The 22,485-nt window shown below is 29.3% G+C and overlaps 1 pseudogene; it reads left to right on the top strand.

Annotated features, from left to right (window-relative positions):
* Positions 1-16,949: 16,949 nt before the first annotated feature.
* On the top strand, positions 16,950-17,729 carry LOC125843019 (uncharacterized; annotated as a pseudogene).
* Positions 17,730-22,485: the final 4,756 nt, after the last annotated feature.

The following is a 22,485-nucleotide window of genomic DNA, read 5'->3' as shown; positions in this document are numbered from 1 at the left end:
TAATTGGGAAAATATGTAGGGATCGTATGTGTACATTTTTTATTTTTCTTAAGAAGAAAACGAATCTAAAAAGATTAAAACAGATAACTATATGATTTATCACACTAAATATTTAATTAATTAAAAAATGTGTTTTATTTTATTTTTATATAGAAAATATGTTATATTTTAAAAAATTATTATATTTACAACTTATCAGATACATGAAAGCAATAAATGCAATGTCAAAGTTGATTGGTAAGTGGTAGACTGGTATAGCAAGTTGGGAACACCGACGCATGACTAATAATTGGTACTTCTCCGTTCATTTTTACTTGTTCGACACATTTATTTTTACTTGTTCGACCCATTTTTTTATCAGCAATAATTAGAATATTAATTTTATAATATAAAATTATACTAAATAATTAATAATAATAATTTGTAGTACTTTAGTTTTCTTAACTAGATAAATAAAAGTGGTCAGAACAACTGTTTAATTGTTCTATTTTTATACAAAGTAATTTCATTTTAGGGCACAAAGAAACATTAAAAAAACATTCCTTTGCATACTGTTTTATTTGTCAAAATGTCAACCCATCATGTGTAATACTAGGTCACAAATGGATTATGTACTGTTTTTTTTTTTTCTAGTTCTTTTTTGTGTAATTAATGAGCTTTCAATAGTTCATTGTAGAAAATTATCAATTTGCACAAAATAAGAATTTTTCTCTACTGTAATTAAATATAAAACTCCATGTCTACATCCTACTTAACTTGTAAGTGCTAGTGCTAACTTATCTGAAACTAAAGGGAAACACAAGGCAAAACCATTTGATACACCTACCCATATAGAAACAGAGCAGGTTACACATAAGATCAACCGTTAAAATAATTATATTCGATAGTTAAACAAATATTTTGAAAAATAAGTTTAATATGTGTTATACAATTGATATACAAAAATATATATTTACTGACTAATATTTTAATCAATGACTATATTTTATGTCCATTTTTTTATAACAAAATTAACAATTTCAATTCATGGCACTCCTTCTTTCTTAAATATTTTTTCAAAGGTTTGTTCATGTTGAAAAAAGCATCTTTACTTCGATTGATCCGTTAGTTCACATAAATCCAAAATATATAGAAAGATTATATGTTGAAAAATTAGCACGTTTGATTTTAGCCTTACTTAATTTCCTTAAGTTTTTTTTTTTAATAATAAAAACCATTCAATGAATTGAATCACATATTTGTGTACTCTTAATGACCCCACTTCTTATATACGTTTTCTTCTTATCACAATTGTAGGATTGATCATGTCTGATAATGACTTATATTGCAAACTTTACGTTCATTTGATTTGAGGTATAAGATATAATGTATAATAATTTTAGGATAATTTGTATGATTATTTTTTATATGTTTGGTTTGAGATATTAGAACTTAGTCGTTTGGATTATTTATTCTATCATTTATTTCATAGTGATGGAATAAGTTATCACATATACATAATGTAATAACTTGTCTTGAAATAATTAATCTCAAGATAACTTGTTTCCAAATGATCCCTTAATTTCTACTTGGCAACTTTTGTGCTCGGCATATTTATTTTGGTTGTAATTAATTTGGCTAATATGAGTTTGTGTAATGGCTTAAGCCAAAACAATAATCATGACAAATACATATAATATTTCTTTTCATTAACAAAAGAAATTGTGTTAGTTAAAAGTCGAATTTAAATAATTAAAATAAAATGTCAAAAATGATCAACCACATTAATTAAATCTATGATGATGATGTTGTCTGTTTCATAAAAAACGTACAAATTTTGATTGGACCCATAATTATTATCAATCCTACAAGTTAATTGTCTGATGTATTTTATGAGCACTTCTTACGTTAATTAGTAATTAGGTTCTCTAACAAGTTAATTAATACCCAAATTATTATTTTCTTTATCAAGAATTGACCTAGTAATCAACTATGAATAAATGGTACTGCGTTTTTAATAAGAAAGAGTATCAAATTATTACTTTGTTATAAAATGATACATTTTTTGTTTCCATATAAAGCATACGTCATCAATCAGTATCAAACTTCAGTACGAAACGATTAACTACTAATTAGTCATTATAATAGATAATAATTACACGTAGGTAAAGTGGATTTTTCAGAAATCACTTTCTCTCCATTAATTTCAATAAATATTGGAAAAGGACATGGAATTTATGTATGGTATTCATTAATGTTGAAAAGATTTATGATAAAATTTCGAGGGAAGTTATTTGGAGATTAGAGGTATACTAGCGGCTTACATTAGAGCGATTAAGGATATGTATAATAAATTCTTTGTAGAGATTGTTCAGGTAAAAAAAATTATATTAAAGAATAGTTAGTTACCAACATTATTATTATTTATTTTTCATTGATGAGTCTTCGTAATTAATTGTAATTTGACAAATTACAGTAGCTAGTAATCGTGTTATTACTTATTAGTAGTTTTTATAAATTTAGGACTATGTCTTATCTATTATAAAAATAATAATTTTGGCCAAACTTATGATTTATTTTTTTTATAGTTTTTAGAATTTACAGGAATAAATTATGTTTTCTAGGTTTTTTAAATAGAATATGTTTTCAAAAATTAAGGTCAAAGACATTTTGAAACTTTAATATAAACTTTACCCAAATTTAATTTCTCAAATTTATATTCAAACGCTAGGTCACATGAATTATGTCATTCTGTACGACTTAATTTTTTTTCTAGAAGTTATTTTTTGTGTAATGAGCTTGCAATAATTTATTGAAGGAAATTATCAGCTTGCACAAAATAATTTTTTTTTTCTACTGTAATAAAATATAAAATCCATGTCTACATCTTACTTAACTTGTACGTGCTAGTGCTAACTTATTTTTTTAAACTAAAAGAAATTCGAGTCAAACCATTTGATACACCTACCCCAGAAATAAATAGGGCAAGTTGCATATTTAATTGATCGTAAAAAATAATTACATTTATTGGTTAACTATAAAAACATAAATATATTTTTTTTGTATACACAATACGTTAATATATGCATAAAAAGTATATTTATCAATTATTTTTTTAGTAGATGTTTTTATATTTAAGTCAACTCTCGTATAAAAATATTCACAATTTCATGACACTTATTTTCAAATAGTTTTCAAAGGGTTACATTCATGCTGGAAGAAGCATTTCTACTTAGATTATTTGTTAGCAATTCAAGGATTGAGATGTCATCTTTAATTCTCATAAAAGTTGAAAACTTACCTATATATATGATTGAAATTCCTTTATTAAATTTCAAGTTCGAATTTTTGAAAATGAAAAAAATTCTTCACCAGATTCCCATAATTAGAAGGCATATGTTATCAATCATTATCAAACTCTACTGCAAATAGATAATAACACCACGTAGGTAAATTGGACTTTTCAAAAGTCACTTTCTTTCAATTAATTTCAAGATATGTATAATAATTAGGATAATAAGAAAACTTAAACATCAAACAAGGATAATCTCTTGGGCAACTTGAATAATTTATCAAAATTATCAGTCAAAAACACTACAAGAACTGAGATGTCATCTTCAATACACACATAAAAGTTAGGAAACTTATTAGAACACTTGTGAAATCCTTCAACTCTTTAAAGAGTCGTATGAGGTCAAAATTTCACGTACATATCATTATAAATAGTAGGTATATATGATAGTGATCTTATCATGAACTAAGATTATATCTAACGGTTCAAAGTATAATTGATATTGTGTAAGTGTCAAAAGTAACCATTTTATTTAGAGTAAATTTTAGAAATAACATAGATAAAAATCATATTAGCGCTCTATAGCTACAATTTTGTTATTTGCGCTCTATAGCCAAATTATGTTTGCTATGGAGCATCTGATTTGTATAAATCGTGGCGCGCGATTTGTATAAATCGGGCGTCTGTGTCTATGACAATTGCGTTTTATACATGTATATGTTCTCTGTGTTAGGCTAGAGTGGCGAACGAGATTGGGAGAGAGAGGAGGAGGCGAGTGAGAGAGGGCAGAGAGCGGAGAGAGGTGAATTGTATATGTATATCGGTTAGATAATTGTATATATGTAACTACTATATCTATGTATCAATGATTGTCTTTGTATATTTGCATAAAATTTAAATTTGTATTCAATTGAATCGAGTTAAAACATTTGTACTTGTATATCAAATCTCTCTCTCGATTTATACAAACACAAATTATGCATTATATTTGTATAGTTTGTGTTTGTATAAAGCGAGAGAGGGAGAGAGAGAAAGACAAAATAGAATTGAGTAGGGGAAGATTTGTATTTGTATAATTATAAGTGTATAGAATGGAGAGAGATATGTATTTGTATATACAGTCTCTCTCGCTTTATACAAACACAAACACAAACACAAATTATACATTTGTGTTTGTATAAAGTGAGAAAGGCGAGGGACAGATGGCTGAAAAAGAGGAGAGTGGCGAGCGAGATTCCAAAGAGAGGGGAGAGAGGCGAATGACAAGAGATTTATTGCGAATTGGAATTAAATGAAACTGTAGCTATAATATTTATTTTGAATTAATAATTTGCTATAATGCACAATTTTCCCTTTTATTATCTATAGCTCAAATTATGTCATACTTTCTTTTTTAATTCATTAAAGAAAGAATGTCTTCACCTTTTTATATTTAGAGTGAGAGTGAAAATATGAAACTAGTAACATAATGATTTTCCTATACTATATCATAGTCATGCACATTAGCACATATATGACCCAAAAAAGACATGAAGGCCCTCAAGCCTCACCAATCACAATATATAATCTTTTATAGGATCATGTATGTTTTCAAAGTAATTTCTTTTGAAAATCTATCACAATCTTGAGGAAGAGGGCTAGCCTTTAATATTTATGTGCTATTTGTTTGCTATCAAAAGCCAATGCATTGATATGTGACAACTCGAATTAGAACTATTTTTTAAAAAAAGTTTAGTCTTATTTTTCTTCTTGGGAGAAAGAAGAAAAAATATTGAGAATAATATATATATATATATATATATATATATACTGTTTTTGTACTTTTGTTATAAACACGAAGACAAGGAAAGAAAAAGGATGCTAATTTAATTGTGTCGGAAAATTCTAGTTAAATGCACCAATATACAGTGGGATTATTAGATATTTTAGATTGAGTTTTGAAAAAAATAAATTATATTCTTTGAAAAAGCATTTTTTCTTTAATACATCACGCACGGCATGAGTTCATATTAGTTAATGAAATCACTAAGTATCGAATATCGAATGATTACCAAAATAGTGATGTTCATTAATACAATAATACGACTCCTTGTTTTATGAAATTTGTGGCAATATTGAGGAAGGGGGCCTTTAGCAATAATGAAAAATAAAAATGTACAACTTGTTTGCCATCAAAAGCCAAGGGACTTGTATTATGTGGCGACTTGAATTAGAAATAGTTTATTTTATGTTATTATTCCTTTTTAGGAGGATAAAAACGAAAGAGGAAAATTGATATAAATAGTCGCTCAATAAAATAATAGTCAGTAAATGCATATTATACACAAACTATACATTTTTTATACAAAATAATGTAGTATATATTATTGTATATTGAATAGCAAATATAATTATTTTAAACGATCGATCAAATACGTAACTTGTCTGCTAGGATTCTTTATAGCATTTTCTCCCTCTTATATTTTCCTAGTTTTGGACTTTGGTGAAAATGGGAATGGGGATAGAAAACCATAAGGTATAGTCTCTTTAGTAGTACCAATTATAGTAAGGTGCAAATGGATAATAAGAAATTTCCTATGTATTGTTGTTAGCCTGCTGACAAAGATAGGAAATGAGCCTTCCAATAGATCTGCATTAAATTAATAAATTACAAATTTTATGAAAAGAAAAAAAGGTTAGATAAGGATCATATCCTATTTTTTTTTTTCAAGCCTCGGTTAAATTCGAATCGCGTAATGTAGGGCCCATTCGAAGATGACCCTCAAAAATTTTACCATATCCAAGACTCGAACTTGATATCTCTGATTAAAAGTGAAATAACTCCATCACTACACCACAACCCAAGGACCATGTCCTAATGCATAGTGGGTTTCTGTCTATTAATATTTGAACAGATAAAAGACATTATCTAATAATTTTTTTCTTATTACTCTTTCACTATTTTTATTTGAGGGAACAAGGGATCAATATAAAAGACTCAATACTTATAAAATATGGTGGGAGATTTTCGTTACAAATTTATACAAATACATCAAAAATTTCAATTATGGCGTGAACGACTTCCCTCCCAATTTATGACTGAGATTTTCTTCCTTAATTTATGGTTGTATCTATATTATTGAAATCGGTAAATACATATATCAAAGACGATTATAAACAATAAAAGAAGATATCTATATCAATTGAAATCAACAAATAATCAAGGTCCTATTGAAATCTAAACTATCGGTAGCACTGAGATTTCAATATCTTATTTCATTTATGGAGAATTAAGATATTAATTGAGTATTATTTATTTATTTATACTCAATTACCTTTTTTAAAAAGCTTTTATCGCACATTTTGTGTATATCATTATACATTGTATTTGTATTCACAACTAATTTTTGCAAAAAAATACAATTGATACATCCGGTAGTCAGTCATAACTGTAACTATGAATTGTAGTTAACGAAAGTGTACTTCAGAAGGCCTAACTTCGATCTAATGTTAGTTATTTCTGAAATTTTCTCAAATGTTACCTAAAAACGTACCTAGGTGTCTAAAGCTAACTCTAGGCCTTACGTGTTCTTGTGGCCAAGAAAAGTAGATTCAACTTAGCAACTATTTCAGTATAAATTACATCACTTTTAGAGTTGATATTAGTTAGAAAAATTTAAAATAATGGCACTTCATCCTGTTGTGACGAAAAGATGAAAACGAAAATCTAAAATAAAGAACACCAAATTTAACGTGGAAAAATCCTTCAAAACAAAGGTAACCACCACAGGATCGACAAGATCCGAATTGCTTCACTATAACAATAAGAGAGTTACAGTTATTCTTCTAATGGCTACACAACAAGTGCCAAAAGAAACCAAACAATAGCTACACCAACAAAAGATAAATAGAAAGAAACACCACCCAAACCCAGCTGCTGTTCGGGACCTAAAACAGGATCTTTCTGACTTCCGAATCCGATCTCCACCGTTCAAATCAACCACCAAGATGTCAGGAACACTCAGTACAAATTTCAGTCCGATCCAACGGTTAGTTAATCGGAAAACACGATCTGAAGGTTGCTGGTCGGAATAAAAGACTGCAGCAAAAAAACTCTTTTTTTCTTCTCTCTTATCTCTTGTTGAAAGCTCTCTCAAAAATTCTCTTATGTCCTAATGTCTTTCAAAGACAATAATAATGAGCAATCTAAATTATTCTCTCAAGACCATCCTCTATTTATAGAGTTGTGCTTTTCCTTACAAAGCCAAAACCAACTCCAAATAAGATTACTATTCCAATCCTTTTCCTAATAGAATTGGAAACCAAATAAAGAGAATAATTCCAATCCTTTTTCAAGTAGGATTAGGCCATGGGCCTTTGGCTGGAACATGGGCAATAGCCCAACAAACTCCCCCTCCAGCCAAGGGGCCAAATGGACTTCAAGTGGAGGAACTCTTGACAGGCTTCATGCCTGTCGCACTTCTACAAAACTAATGCTTGTCTACGATCACCACTTTTGTAGGCATATCTAAAGGATTGTCATCAGTGTGTATCTTCTCAACCTCAAATAATTTCTCCTCCAGGGCCATTCTAATCCAATGATATTTTCTGCTAATATGCTTGGACTTAGAATGAAAGGTAGAGTGCTTGGTGAGATAAATAGCACTTTGATTATCACAAAATAAGACAAACCTTGATTGTTCAAAATCAAGATCTTTGATAAACTCCTTCATCCAAAGCAATTCTTTGGCACCTTCAGTGATGGCAATATATTCAGCTTCTGTGGTAGATAGAGCTATGCACTTCTGAAGTCTTGATTGCCAAGAAATAGCTCCCCCTCCAAAAGTGATCAAATAACCAGAAGTAGATTTTGAATTATCAAGATTTCCTCCCAAATCAGAGTCTGTGTAGCATACAAGTTCAGACTTGCCACTACCAAAGCACAACTCCATATATGAAGTACCCTTCAAATATCTTAGTAACCATTTCACTGCAGCCCAATGTTCTTTTCCAGGATTGGAAAGAAATCTCCTAACGGTACCAACAGCATGTGCAATATCTGGTCTAGTGCAAATCATAGCATACATCAAACTACCAACCGCGGAAGAGTATGGAATACTTGACATCTCATTCTTCTTTTCATTAGTAGATGGACTTTGGGTCGTACTCAACTTAAAGTGTTTAGCAAGAGGTGTACTAACCACTTTTGCCTCTGTCATGTTGAACCTCTTGAGTACTTTCTCAATATACTCCTTTTGGGATAGTGATAACTCCTTCTTGTGTCTATCTCGATGAATTTGTATGCCTAAGATCTTCTTTGCTGGCCCCAAGTCCTTCATCGCAAACGATTTGCTTAACTCTTTCTTAAGGACTACAATTCTAGATTTATTTTTGCCAACAATCAACATATCATCCACATAAAGTAGTAAGATAATAAAATCATCATCAGAGAACTTCTGAAAGAATACACAATGATCTGAAGAAGTTTTCTTGTATCCCTGATTTTCAATGACAGATTCAAACTTCAAGTACCACTGCCTTGGAGCTTCTTTCAAGCCATACAAGCTCATTCTCAATTTGCAAACATGGTTTTCTTTTCCTTTAACGATGAAGCCTTCAGGTTGCTCCATGTAGTTCTCCTCTTCTAAATCATCATGAAGAAAGGCAGTCTTGACATCCATCTGCTCAACCTCTAAATCTAGACTTGCGGCTAAGGCTAGAACTATACGAATAGAGGACATTTTCACAACAGGAGAGAAAATTTCATCAAAGTCAATTCCCTTTCTTTGACCAAAACCTTTGACAACTAACCTAGCCTTGTATCTAGGTGCAGATGTATGTTGCTCTTGCTTTAATCTGAAGATCCATTTATTTGTTAAAGCTTTCTTACCTTTCGGTAACTCCACTAGCTCATAGGTGCCATTCTCGTGAAGTGACTTCATCTCGTCTTCCATGGCTTCTACCCACCTATCTCTATGAGTATCTAGCATGACTTCATCATAACCTTCAGGTTCTCCCATGTCAGTCAAACACTACAAAAAAACCTCAAATTGCCAACAAATTTTACTAACAACTTAAGTTGGTTAGTATTCTACTAACAAATTACCAACATATTTCTAACCGAATTATATTTTAAAACTTAACAACGAAATTCTAACAGATTACCAACCAAATCTTACTAACGAAGTATTTTAGTTGGTAAATACGGCGGGAAAAAATGGCGCCCAATTTAGCAACATTCTATCAATGGATTACCAACTGAAATATTACTAACACACACCTTTTGTTGGTAATATTACCAACGAAGTATATATCGGTTGGTAAATATGACAAAAAAATTGTTTATATAATTTATTAACATATTTCCAATGAATTACTAACCAAACATTTACCAACGGCAAGATTATGTTGCTAAATTTACCAACCAAATATAAATGTATTGGTAAATTAGTAACAAAATGTAATTTGTTGGTAAACTTGTCAACCAATATCCAATTAGTTGGAAATTTTGTCGACGAATAAATATTGTAGTTAGTAAATTACTAACATCATTATAATAGTTGGTAATATACCAAGCAATCATTAATCCATTGGTAAAATTTACCAACATATTAATTATTAGTTGGTAATATTACGTATGAATGTTTAGTTGAATAGTAACTATTACCAATTGTGATAAAATTTATTGGTAAATTATTAATTACTAACTTATATTTGAATAGTTGGTAAATTTACCAATTGAAGTTAAATTTTTTGGTAAATCAGCGTCTAGTGTTGAGGCTTTCATATTCAGTTTGTGTCGTTAGGCGTTTTAACTTTTAAATTTTAGCCAAAACTTGACTTTGGTCAATATTTTATGTAAACGTGCTCAGATTAGAACTCTGTCAGTGTCATTAGCTTCGAAAGGTCATTTTTGATCTAATAGGAAGGTTGGTTCAAGTTTTGAGGCTTCCGTTTTCTGTTTGTGCCGCTAGGTGTTTTAAATCTTATGTTTTGGCCAAAATTTGACTTTGGTCAATATTTTTGTGAACATGCTCAGATGAGAATTCCGTCAGCGTAATTAACTCCAAAGGTCATTTTTTATCTATTAGGATGGGGTTCGGGTTTTGAGGCATTCATTGTTAGTGTGTGCCGTTAGGTGTTTTAACTTATAAATTTTGGCCAAAATTTAAATTCGGTCAATATATTTGATAAACATGCTCAAATAAGAATTTCGTCAGTGCAGTTAGATGTGGAAGGTCATTTTTTATGTAATAAGATAGAGGGTTCGGGTTTTGAGGTTTCCGTTTTTAGTCTGTGCCGTTAGGCATTAACTTTTAAGTTTTGGCCAAAATTTCACTTTAGTCAATATTTTTGGTAATCGTGCTCGAATATAAATTTTTTCACCGCAGTTAGCCATATAAGTTAAGTTTTGGTCTCATAGGATGGTTGTTCGGGTTTTGAGACTTTTATTTTCAGTTTGTAAGTGTTTTAACTTTTAACTTTTGGCTAAAATTTGAATTAGGTCAATTTTTTTGGGAAACATGCTCAAATTTGAATTTCGTCAGCGCGGTTAGCTCTGGAAGATCATTTTTCGTCTAATAGGATGGTTGGTTTGAATTTTGAGGTTTTCATATTCAGTTTGTACCGTTAGGCGTTTTAACTTTTAACTTTTGGCCAAAATTTGACTTTGCTTAACACCGTCAACTTGTACACTACGTACATTTAGAAACACATCATGATATAATGATATGTGTCATATTGAGATTAATTTAACTTGTTATCATAGATTTTGCATTGTTTCATTCAAATATGATTTATAAAATTGATATTAATATTTTTGGATTTATATTTGTGCTCTTAGATTTTTAAATGCAATAAATTAATAAATATTTTACTATTGAATAATCATTCAGTTAATAATATTTTGAACATATTGTCAATCAATTAGTAACGTAACATTGAACTTGAATGATATATTACCAACAAACTAACAATCAATTAGTAAATTTATTAGAAAAACAAATAATCATACTAACATATTTAAAATTTATTACCAACAAGGGTTGTAGTGGAGTGGTAAGTACTCNTTAGCCAAACAGGTAATCCCCCTCTCACTCATATGACTAAGCCTCTTGTGCCACAATTCTGATAAAGTCTCGTTTTCCACCAAATTTATAGAGTCTCCAAGGATCGATCCTTGTGTCACGTATAAATTTGAATGCTTTTTTCCTCGAGCTACAATCAATGAGCCTTTGGTGAGCTTCCATTGGCCATTGAACAATTCATTATGACAGCCATCATCATCTAGTTGTCCTACAGAGATCAAATTCAAGGGAATGTCTGGAGCATGCTTGACATTCTGAAGGACTAACGTTGAACCAATATTGGTTTTCAAACAAATAGTGCCAACTCCAAACACCTTAACCTCACCAGCATTACCCATCTTTAACACCTCAGAGTTAACAGAAGTATAAGATGAAAAGAAGTATTTTCTCGGTGTGACATGTGATGTAGCTCCAAAATCTACTATCCAACTTGTATCTTTAGATACAAAATTGATGACGTCTTTATCACAAACAAAAAGAAGGTCATCTCAAACAACAGCAACAACATTGTTTCCATTATTTTCTTCCTTCTTCCATTCTTTAAGATCTTGTTGCAATTGTTTGCAAAATCTTTTAATATGTCCTTTCTTTCCACAATGATGGCATATAATATTTGGATTCCTGAATCTTGACTTGCGTCTACTTTTACCTCTACTCTTCGAATCTATTGTCTTATCTCTCCCTCGATCTTCTGTGTACAAAACATCTGAATGTGAGGATGTGCCTTGAGATTTTCTTCTAACTTCTTCATTCAACACACCATTTTTTGCATATTCCATAGTCACCTTACCACCAGGAGCAAAGTTTGTTAAAGAGACACAAAGAGTTTCCCAAGAATCCGGTAGAGTATTAAGAAGCCAAAGTCCTTGTATTTCATCATCAAAATTAACACCCATTCCTGATAGCTGATCAAGAACACCTTGAAAATCATTTATGTGATCAAGAATAGGACTGCCCTTCTTGTATTTAAAGGTCATCAATTGCTTTAGCAAGAATAACTTGTTATTCCTAATAGAATTGGAAACCAAATAAAGAGAATAATTCCAATCCTTTTTCAAGTAGGATTAGGCCATGGGCCTTTGGCTGGAACATGGGCAATAGCCCAACACATCCAACTAATTAAATTAAAGATAGCATATGGATGAATAATGTATGTACATGATTATGTATAATAGTGTATCATTTATATATACACTAACAAAAAATAATCAGAAAATTCATCCGACGATTCATATAAAAATATCACAACTTAAAGTGCGGTTAAGTAATTGAAAACACCACACAAATTTCAGAAATTTTTGTTAGAATCAAAATTTATACGAGTAAAACCCTAAGACAATAGTTCGTCAATAAATTCATTCTATCAATCATTAGAACTAACAAATAACTTAATTTTGAATTGTTCATCTTCTGATTGAAACTCCACTTTAATATTTTTTTTATATGAAAAGAATGAGAACATTTTATAGTATATTGTTCTTTAGTATTGTACTCCATTGATAGTTGTATCTTGAGAATACCTCTAATGTGCGGGGTTGGAGACTTCTCTTTTAGTAAACCTTATATAATAGTAACAATCAAATTAATAAATTTCGAATATCGCATAAAAAAAAAACTTGGAACATTAATGCCCTTTGGATTGTTGTAATATTACGTGTAGGATGATAACTCTTTGACTAGTTTGAAGGGCTGCGGCATGCAACTCGTTGTTGTTCTACTTTGACAGCTAAATTAACAATGACACAAATAGTCTAAATGCTTCTACAAATCATATATGCAAATAATTATTTATGCATTTATTAGAGATAAACCTTTTTGAACTTTGATCATGTATCATGTTTCATTCACACATATTCTTTGCCCTTTACTTTATTCTTCAACGTTAACTTTTTTAAAGTTTGCTCAGTTCGATAAGTTAAGATCCATGCTTGTAAAGAAAAAAAGAATGGGAGGGGTCTATCACCCTCAAATGATCATTTTAACATGTCACTCCAACGTGTCATATATAATAACTTCACACTTGACATGGTATCATTGGCTTTGGATTTAGCTAGTCACAAACTTATTGCTAATGATTTGTTACTAAATAGCTCGTAACTAGTTAATCTAATTTTTTTAATAAATTCATTGTTAATTCGTTACTAAATAGGATTAACAACAAATATTTTTACCTACATAATTTATTTGTATGTTTTTTTCTAGTGGTGTGAACTTGTTCTTATTAAGGAGTAAGGAAGAACTAATGTTCAAACGGAACTTACGCTTGTAAATACTATTTGTTTTTATTAAGATTTATATGTCTGAATGTGAATGCACAGTTGAATGATTATGATGTTACTTTTAAATATTAACACTGAATGATTAAATTTTTTGTTTTTCAACAATTGAATGATTGCAAGACTATTTGTTTATTTATAAACACAATAAATATATACAATTAAAATAAAAAAGCAATTAAATTTAATAAAATCAAATCAAATAATTATTTGATAAAAAATGAATATTCACAAAATTTCATAATTATAAATTGTTAAATTATTTGATTATTCATATATTTTGCAATTAGTTGATAAATATAATCGTAAATATTGATATACTGAGAATTTCAAAAATGAAATTATTATAAGATAAGATTATAAGGTTTATTTGCAAGAATGTTAATATTTAACACCTTGATATGTTATAATAGAATACTTATGTACATAAATTGATATATAAGCTTAATTCATTGCCTAAATTTGACAATAATAATTTTTTAGTACTAAATCTCTTATTATAAGAAGGTTATTTTTTAGCAACCTAATAGATCCAAAAAGGAGTATGTGAATATAATAAAATGGAGCTATTTTCTTAATTAACAATTAAAAAATATTGCAGAAAAAAAAGGATGATACTATATCAGCTTTCAATTAAAACATATCATTCTTATAGTAACTATTCCATATTTCATATTAACTGAATTTTTGTGGCTTTCTCTATTGTTCAAAATAATTAAATTGTTCAAAGTTCAAGAGTGTTGTTTGAAATTTTTTCCATATTTCCCCCTTTCTTTAATGAAGTTTGATATTTTCTTGGAGATAAATTGCACTATTTACAAAGTTATATTTATGATTTCACAAAGAGCAATAGTGAAAAGTACTATCTAAATTATATCCTTGAATCTTTTTCTAAATAAGTGTGCATTGTCTCACAAATTCAATTAATATGGAATATAGAGAGTAATTTTTACAAATGGAATATAGAAATATCAATTAAATAGAATTGAACACAAATAAATTGATTATTTGTTATCCATAAAACTAAGAAGCCTAAGATGCTATGGTTCGACCTCTAATAAAAAAAAATTATAGGATATTATTTTTAAAAATACAGAATTTAGATTTTTTTTATACTTAGTTTTAAAATTAGAAATTATCGGAATTCATATTTTTTACAATTTGAACCACATTTTCGTGCTATTATATTGACCAAAAATACTTTAAAATTTTAACGACACAGAATAAAAAACCCCATCAATACATGCTTCTTGAGGGAATTTCTCTACCAAAAGATCAAGGAATATAAATTAATAATGTCAAAGCCTTATACTTTTTTTAGTAAAATTACTTTTAAGCCAATATATATATATATTTGCTAAATTGCTATAAAAAGAGTAAAACATATTTACTTTTTTTAGGGGTGTCCGTTAGTTGTGTGTTTGTAACTTTTTATTTTATTTTATAAATTTTGGTTTATAAAGTAAAATAGTTTGAATTTTTAAGAATACATTACTATTCTTTCCGTAACTTGGAATTAAAAAGCTATCTACAATCACATAACTTTTAAACTAATCACAATTATTTAAAAATAATTAAATACAATTACATGTGCTTTTTGTGTTGCTGACATGTAACATTATCACCTCTCCTTGTGATGGAGAGAAATGTGAGGAGAGGTCACTGAAATTATCTCAATAAAAAAATTACATCATATTTTTTTGCACATACAATTTTATAGAATCGAAAAACACTTCTTAGGCAATATTTGCTACGACTAAATTAATTATGAAAGAATTACTTAAATAACTATTATGAAAAATTTAAAAGCCTAAATCAACTTTCGACAAATAGACAAATCAATGAGAAATGTTTGCATGTTTACTTACAATCAGATTCTTTCATTACATCGGATGAACCTATAATATAAGAAATAAATTACAATAAAAATAGCTATAACCTACACCTTAACTATTATGGTAGTATGTAGCACCAGGGGCGGATCTATGAAGAGGTGTGGGGGTGCCACGTCACTCCCGAACTTTGACGGAAACTCTATATATACATAGGTATATGTATAATATTTATATAAATATAAAGCGTGACACCTAGAGAACAAAATTGGCTTGTGGTGCCACGGTAGGAGGGCAACTTTAGAAGGCTGATGTTGCGGGTTCAAATCCCATTTGTACTTATTTTTTTGAGAAATTTGCTGCATACGTTTTTTTTTTTTAAAAAAAAAGCTCCAAGCACATTTTTTTTTTTTTATAATTGTTATTGACTTTTCTTTTATTTGATTAAATACAAATAAAAGTGTTCACTTTCTCTTCAACTATTTCCAAATCCTTCTTCCTCCAAGTTTAAACTTCTCCAAAATTTTCATTGCCAAATTCCGAACTCAAATCACTTGTTGTCGTTGTCGCCCGCCGCCCGGCTTAGCATTCCGTCCAGCGGCTAAGCCTCATTTGGGTGCTATTGTTTTCACTTTTCTCCATCCATCCACAACCTTTTATAGATTGTAAGTTTGTAATTCTATTTTTGTAAGATTTTTTTATTTCTATTTCTTGAGTTCTTTTAAGTTTTAATGAGTGATGATTGATTTCATATTAGACAAGAGTTTTGATTTTACTTTGATATTCTAAATTTCTAATGAACATTGTAAGACATTATTGGTTAAAAATTGTGTGGTATGAACCACGTTAATTTGAATTAACGATGACTTACCCTATTAAATTTGAATTAATTGTGAGTTGAATTGAATTTTAATTTTTGTAGGAAAGTGTTCTAGTTTTGTGAATTGAGATGGAGAAGTTTCTTGCGAAATTTAATCATTCTCAAGCAAGTTCTAGTACGAATGTCAATCCTTCTAGTCTTATAGATGACCTTAATTTAGATTCACTTGAAACCGATCCAGGAAAAAGAGTACCAATTGCTCACTATAACCCTCAAATAAAGGATGAAGTAAGAAAACATTATATTCAAAAAAGGCCCCGTCAACCTAAAATAGATTCATATCCTCCAACTGAAATTGGAAAAAGAATGCGTCAATTTTGTAAAATTTGGTTTGAAGGTCCATATTTTAAATGGTTGGAGTATAGCGTGGAGAAAGATTTTGTCTATTGTCTATGCTGTTATTTATTCAAAGATGATTTTTTCCACGGAAGTACAAGTGAGTTTTACACAAAAACGGGTTTTAGGAGTTGGAATAGGGTACTTGAAAGATTCCGTAAACATGTTGGTGATGTTAATAATATTCATGACAAATGTTTCAACAAGATGCTAGATTTGTCAAATCATCATCAATCAATTCAAGTTGTTATTGATAAGCATTCTCAAAAGTTAAAAAATGAGTAGTGAATGCGTTTGAAAGCCTCAATTGATGTGTCAAGACTTCTTTTGCAATATGGATTACCTTTTCGAGATCACGATGAAAGTGAATCTTCAATTAATCAAAGCTTCTTTCTAGAATTTTTGCGATGACATGGGGACAAACATCTGGATGTGGGAAAAGTGATATTAGAAAATTCCCCACAAAATGATACTTTGACTTGTCCTATGATTCAAAAAGATATTGCCAATGCTTGTGCAAAAGAAACATTGAAAGCAATAATTTGGGACTTGAATGGAGATTACTTTGGTATATTAGTTGATGAGTCAAAAGACATCTCTCACAAAGAACAAATGGCTCTTGTTTTGCGTTTTGTTAATAAGAATGGTGAAGTAGTTGAACGATTTATCGGTCTTGTCCATGTTAGTGATACATCGGCATGTTCATTGAAGAAAGCGATCTATTCTTTGCTTTCCGTTCACTCACTAAGTCCATCCAAAATACGTGGACAAGGTTATGATGGGGCTAGTAATATGAAAAGAGAGATAAATGGGCTCAAAATTTTGATTATGAAAGATAGTCCATCGGCATATTACATTCATTGTTTTGCTCATCAATTGCAACTAACACTAGTGGCTATTGCTAAAAATCATTTGAATGTTGAAGACTTTTTTGACCATGTCAGTAATGTGTTGAATGTTGTTGGAGGATCTTTCAAGCGTAGAGACTTACTTTGTGATCACCAAGTCAAAAAGTTAGAGCAATTATTTGAATTCGGTGAAGTTCAAAAGGCCAAGGATTACATCTAAAACGTGGGCTTCAAAGACCAGGTGATACTCGTTGGGGATCACATTTAAAAACTTTAGATAACTTTATTGTTATTTTCTCATCTATTGTTCATGTTCTTGAAGTGATTGAACTTGAACGGTTCACATCAAGTAATAGAAATCAAGCGGAGTATCTTTTGACAAAGATTAAAACATTTAAATTTATTTTTGTGCTTCACTTGATATTGAAAGTGTTGGCAATGTCAAATGAGTTGAGCAAGATTTTACAAAAAAAAGATCAAGATATTGTTAATGCCGTGGAGTTTCTTAATATTACAAAGAAAAGATTGCAAAATATGAGGGAAAATGGATGAGAATCTTTATTGGATGATGTTTCCTCATATTATGATGTGCCTGATATCTTGATTCGGGTGTTAGTTATGCGCACCACTTGCGTGTTGAAGTCTTTTTTGTTGTCATTGATGTGCAACTTCAAGAGCTTAATGACCGTTTTGAAGTAGTGAGTAGTGATTTGCTTCTTGGGATGGGTAGCTTGAATCCGGTCAATTCTTTCTCTAATTTTGACAAAAGTAAAATCATGACTTTAGCAAAGTGTTATCCAAGTGAGTTTGATGATGGAAAAATTCGAGATTTGAGCTACCAACTCGATACTTTCATTATTCATATGCGAAGTGGTAATCCCAAGTTCTCCAACTTGCAAGGAATTCGTGATTTGACGAAGGCATTGGTTGAAGCAAATCTTGCGGAGACTTATTCACTTGTTTATTTACTTGTAAAGTTGACTTTGATTTTACCTGTTGCTACGGCAACTAGGGAGAGAGCATTTTCGTCAATGAAGCACATAAAAAATGAAGTGCGGAATAGTATTGGTAATCAATATTTAAATGATTGTCTAGTCTGTTACATAGAGTGTGATGTATTTATAAATGTTAGTAATGATGTCATTATCGATCGTTTTCAGAATATGAAAACTCGTCGAGGACAATTGTAAATGAATGTGAATATTTATAATATTAGTAATATTATTGAAAGTTTTAAATTTGTTAACTTCATGCTTTTAGTGTGGAGTGTGGATTTGTAATATCTTATTATTTATATTTTATTGATTGATTTATGATATATATATAGAAAAGACAAATAATTTAATCAAATATAAAATTAATTTAATCGATAAGTCTATTTGACACCCACATACTCTAAATCCTGGATCCGCCACTGTGTAGCACGACCTCCACAAATGCTTAAATCTCATGCACAATGCTTAAATTCATTATTTTGCATTACAAAATAAACAGTAAATCACATACATTCAAACATATGTTCTAAATTATAATTTTTGGGGAAAATACATAAAAAAACCTCCCGAACTTGACAACAAAACTTACTTTAGCACTTTATCTATACAAGTATTTATTTACCCCCTTAATCTTATTTGAACTGAATAAATACCCCCTTAATGCTGATGAAAATAGTCAAGCGCGTCTTTCTTTTTGATTAAAAAATTGGTCCCACTAATATATGTATTATATAATTAAAAAAGAAAAAAAAATCACCTACCCATACTTTCATCTTCTCCAAACCCTCCCACCCCCAATCCCCTTTTTCTTCTTCTGCAAAACCCCCCAGCCCTTTTCACTTATTTTGAACCCCTTATTTGGCCCCCTTACTCCTTCTTTGAACACCCCCATTGTACCCTACCTCACCTGCATCTTAATCTTCATCTTTTTTTTTCTTTTTTTTTGTTTTTGTTTTCAGATCTATGAAAGAGAGAAAAATCATTAAGCTTCGTTCCGATCAAACTTGAGATTTCTGTCAAACAAAAAAAAATTCATTAACACATTTTTATGATTTCAAAAATTATGATTGTTGTATGTCATGAAAAAATAAGGATTTTTAAAGATGGAATATTGGAAAGGATTGTTTTTTTTTTTTACTAAAGGGTCGAATTCATCTACATTTTCAGTAGATTTATTTCTCCTCAAATACCAAAGAGAGCAATTAATCGGTAAAAATTCAATGGAGGTCCATATTTGTTGCAATCTCACTTCAATGGATATTGATAGAAAATGTATGAGAATTTTCTCAAAAGAAATTGAGGTTGAAAATAGAGAAGTCATTAGTGAAAATTAATGATAATCAAGCAAGAACTGAGAAAACACTAATGGAGGTGGAAGGCAGTGCATCCATTGGAGAGAGAAGGGAAAAAAATTAAATTTTAAAAATTGATTTTTGACATGAGAGAGAGAAGAAGGGAAGGAATTTTTTTTTAAAAAAAAACTGATGTCCAACATGGTTCTGACGAGGCAATGATGTGGACGTGATATGGCAATGACTTGGCGCAGGTGTAATACACTTGCCATTGTGAGACTGGTTTTATATTCTTAGGGTGATATTTATTCACTTTAAATGAGATTAGGGGGGTAAATAAACATCCGTACAGTTAAAATATTAAAGTAAGTTTTCCTGCCAAGTTCAACGGAATTTTTTTTTTTTAATGTATTTTCCCTATTTTTTGAGTAACACACCATTATCAATGATAAAAAAAATACAATTCATACATTCTCAAAAAAACTCATGATTCATCTTAAGTATGTAAAATTTAAAAACATATGATCATATTGTAATCCTAAGAAGCTTGTGATTCATTCAGGGAATTGTTGAAATTCGACAAAGTAATATACATATAAAAAAATAGCGTTCACAAAACAAACTTTCAAAAAAATAAATAACAAATCAGTCAAAATATAATTCAACAAAAAACATTAAAAGCAATAAATGAAAAACTTCTAAAAAATTGTTTGCTACCTTCTTACCTTTTTGATTAACTGTCTTGAATTAATTATTCAAATCCAGTACGCAGAAGATTCCAAAAAAAATAAAATCTATATATAATTATAAAGTTGAATATCAGCTCGCTGATGTGTCATACCTCAATGGCCAGTATCACTATTTAGCTATTTTCCCATAATTTTCTTTTTTTGCCTCCATCTTCTATTAAAAAAATCTGTTAAATTTTTTTTGTCTTCCCTCATTATAAGCATTTAAAACATTTAACCCTTCCTTCCAATTTAAATCGTGTAATGGCTATAAAATTGTTGTAACATTAATTTGATTATATATTTATAAAACTTAACCAAAAAAGGAATGTTAATTTGATTATATATTTTAAAATTAAATTAATAGTAACTTTAAAAAGGAACGTGAATAACTTAGAAAGGAACGTGAATTTTGCTAAATTTTATTTGATTAAGTCACTGCTAAAATGGTGGTAACTAAAATTATTCCAAAATAACTAATTGACTAAAAATTAGCACTAATTATGAGATTTAATTTTAATAATTGTAAAATTAATGTCTTCCCTCATTATGAGCATTTAAAACATTTAACCCTTCCTTCCAAATTAAATCGTGTAATGGCTATAAAATTGTTGTAACATTAATTTGATTATATATTTATAAAAACTTAACCAAAAAAGGAATGTTAATTTGATTATATATTATAAAATTAAATTAATAGTAACTTTAAAAGGAACGTGAATAACTTAGAAAGGAACGTGCATTTTGCTTAATTTTATTTGATTAAGTCACTGCTTAAATGGTGGTAACTAAAATTATTCCAAAATAACTAATTGATTAAAACTTAGCACTAATTATGAGATTTAATTTTTAATAATTGTAAAATTAATGATTATATCGTTTCATTTGAATCATAATTCTACCTTTCCGGTTTTTTCATCAACCGTTACTTTATTTTTAATTTGTACTTACAATGGCTTTTAATATGTATTAATTTCTACGTAATTATATTTTAATTAATTTTGTGTCTTTTCATACTCTATATTTTTGTGTTATATATAGATTGGGAATTTTTTTTCCTTTTTATGTTGTAGCTTGCTTACTCTACTTGCTTTTAATTAGATTGTTAATCTGACATATTCTTCTTCTTTTTCAGTATTAATCATTACTGATATAGATGGATGGTTTGATGAAAAGGAATAAAATTTGAAGAACGTGGAATGCTATTTATTTCAAGAAAAATTGTGAATTGATTAATCTGGATATAATTCTTATTGACGAAAAGGTATCTTATTACATATTCTTATAATACTAAATATGTAGGCCTGTTGAAATCTATATATATAAAATAAAGCGAAATGTAGACGAGTTGATGTGATACCTTTGTTATTTATCTTTTTTCTCTTTTTTTTTCTTGTCATTTTTTTTTCAATTTTAAATATATAATCTATTAAATGTATTTACTCATATATTAATACACATTAAAAGCCATTATAAGTCCTTTTATTTAATAGCAAGATATGAGTTCAAATGATACAAATTAGTGGAAAGCAAATGTTAACAATAGATTAGATTAAAACTTGAATTTTAATATATGATAACTATTTCAAAAATTGTTACTGCGCGAAGTGCGGCTAAGTTCACTAGTCTACGTATAAATACAATGCATCTGCCGGAAGAGTTTACCATAAAAAAAAAAAACTTATGAAGAGTATTTTGACTTTTCAAATGACTCTTCCGCTTGTAAAAATGTAGGGTGTGTTTGGTATGAAGGAAAATGTTTTCCTGGAAAACAAGTTGATTTTTGACTTATTTTCTCATGTTTGGTTGGTGAGTAGAAAATATTTTCTGGAAAAGATTTTTAGTGTTTGATTTATGAATGATATTTTTTTTTTGAAAAATATCTTTTATTTTTACTAGGGTAGAAAATAATTTTTGAAATTAAAAATATTTTTAAAAAACAAACTTAAATTTTTTTGGGG

The sequence above is a fragment of the Solanum stenotomum genome, chromosome 10, assembly GCF_019186545.1.
Source record: "Solanum stenotomum isolate F172 chromosome 10, ASM1918654v1, whole genome shotgun sequence".
Classification (NCBI taxonomy): domain Eukaryota; kingdom Viridiplantae; phylum Streptophyta; class Magnoliopsida; order Solanales; family Solanaceae; genus Solanum; species Solanum stenotomum.
The sequence above is the reverse complement of the archived record's forward strand: the minus strand, read 5'-3'. Positions and strand labels throughout refer to the sequence as shown.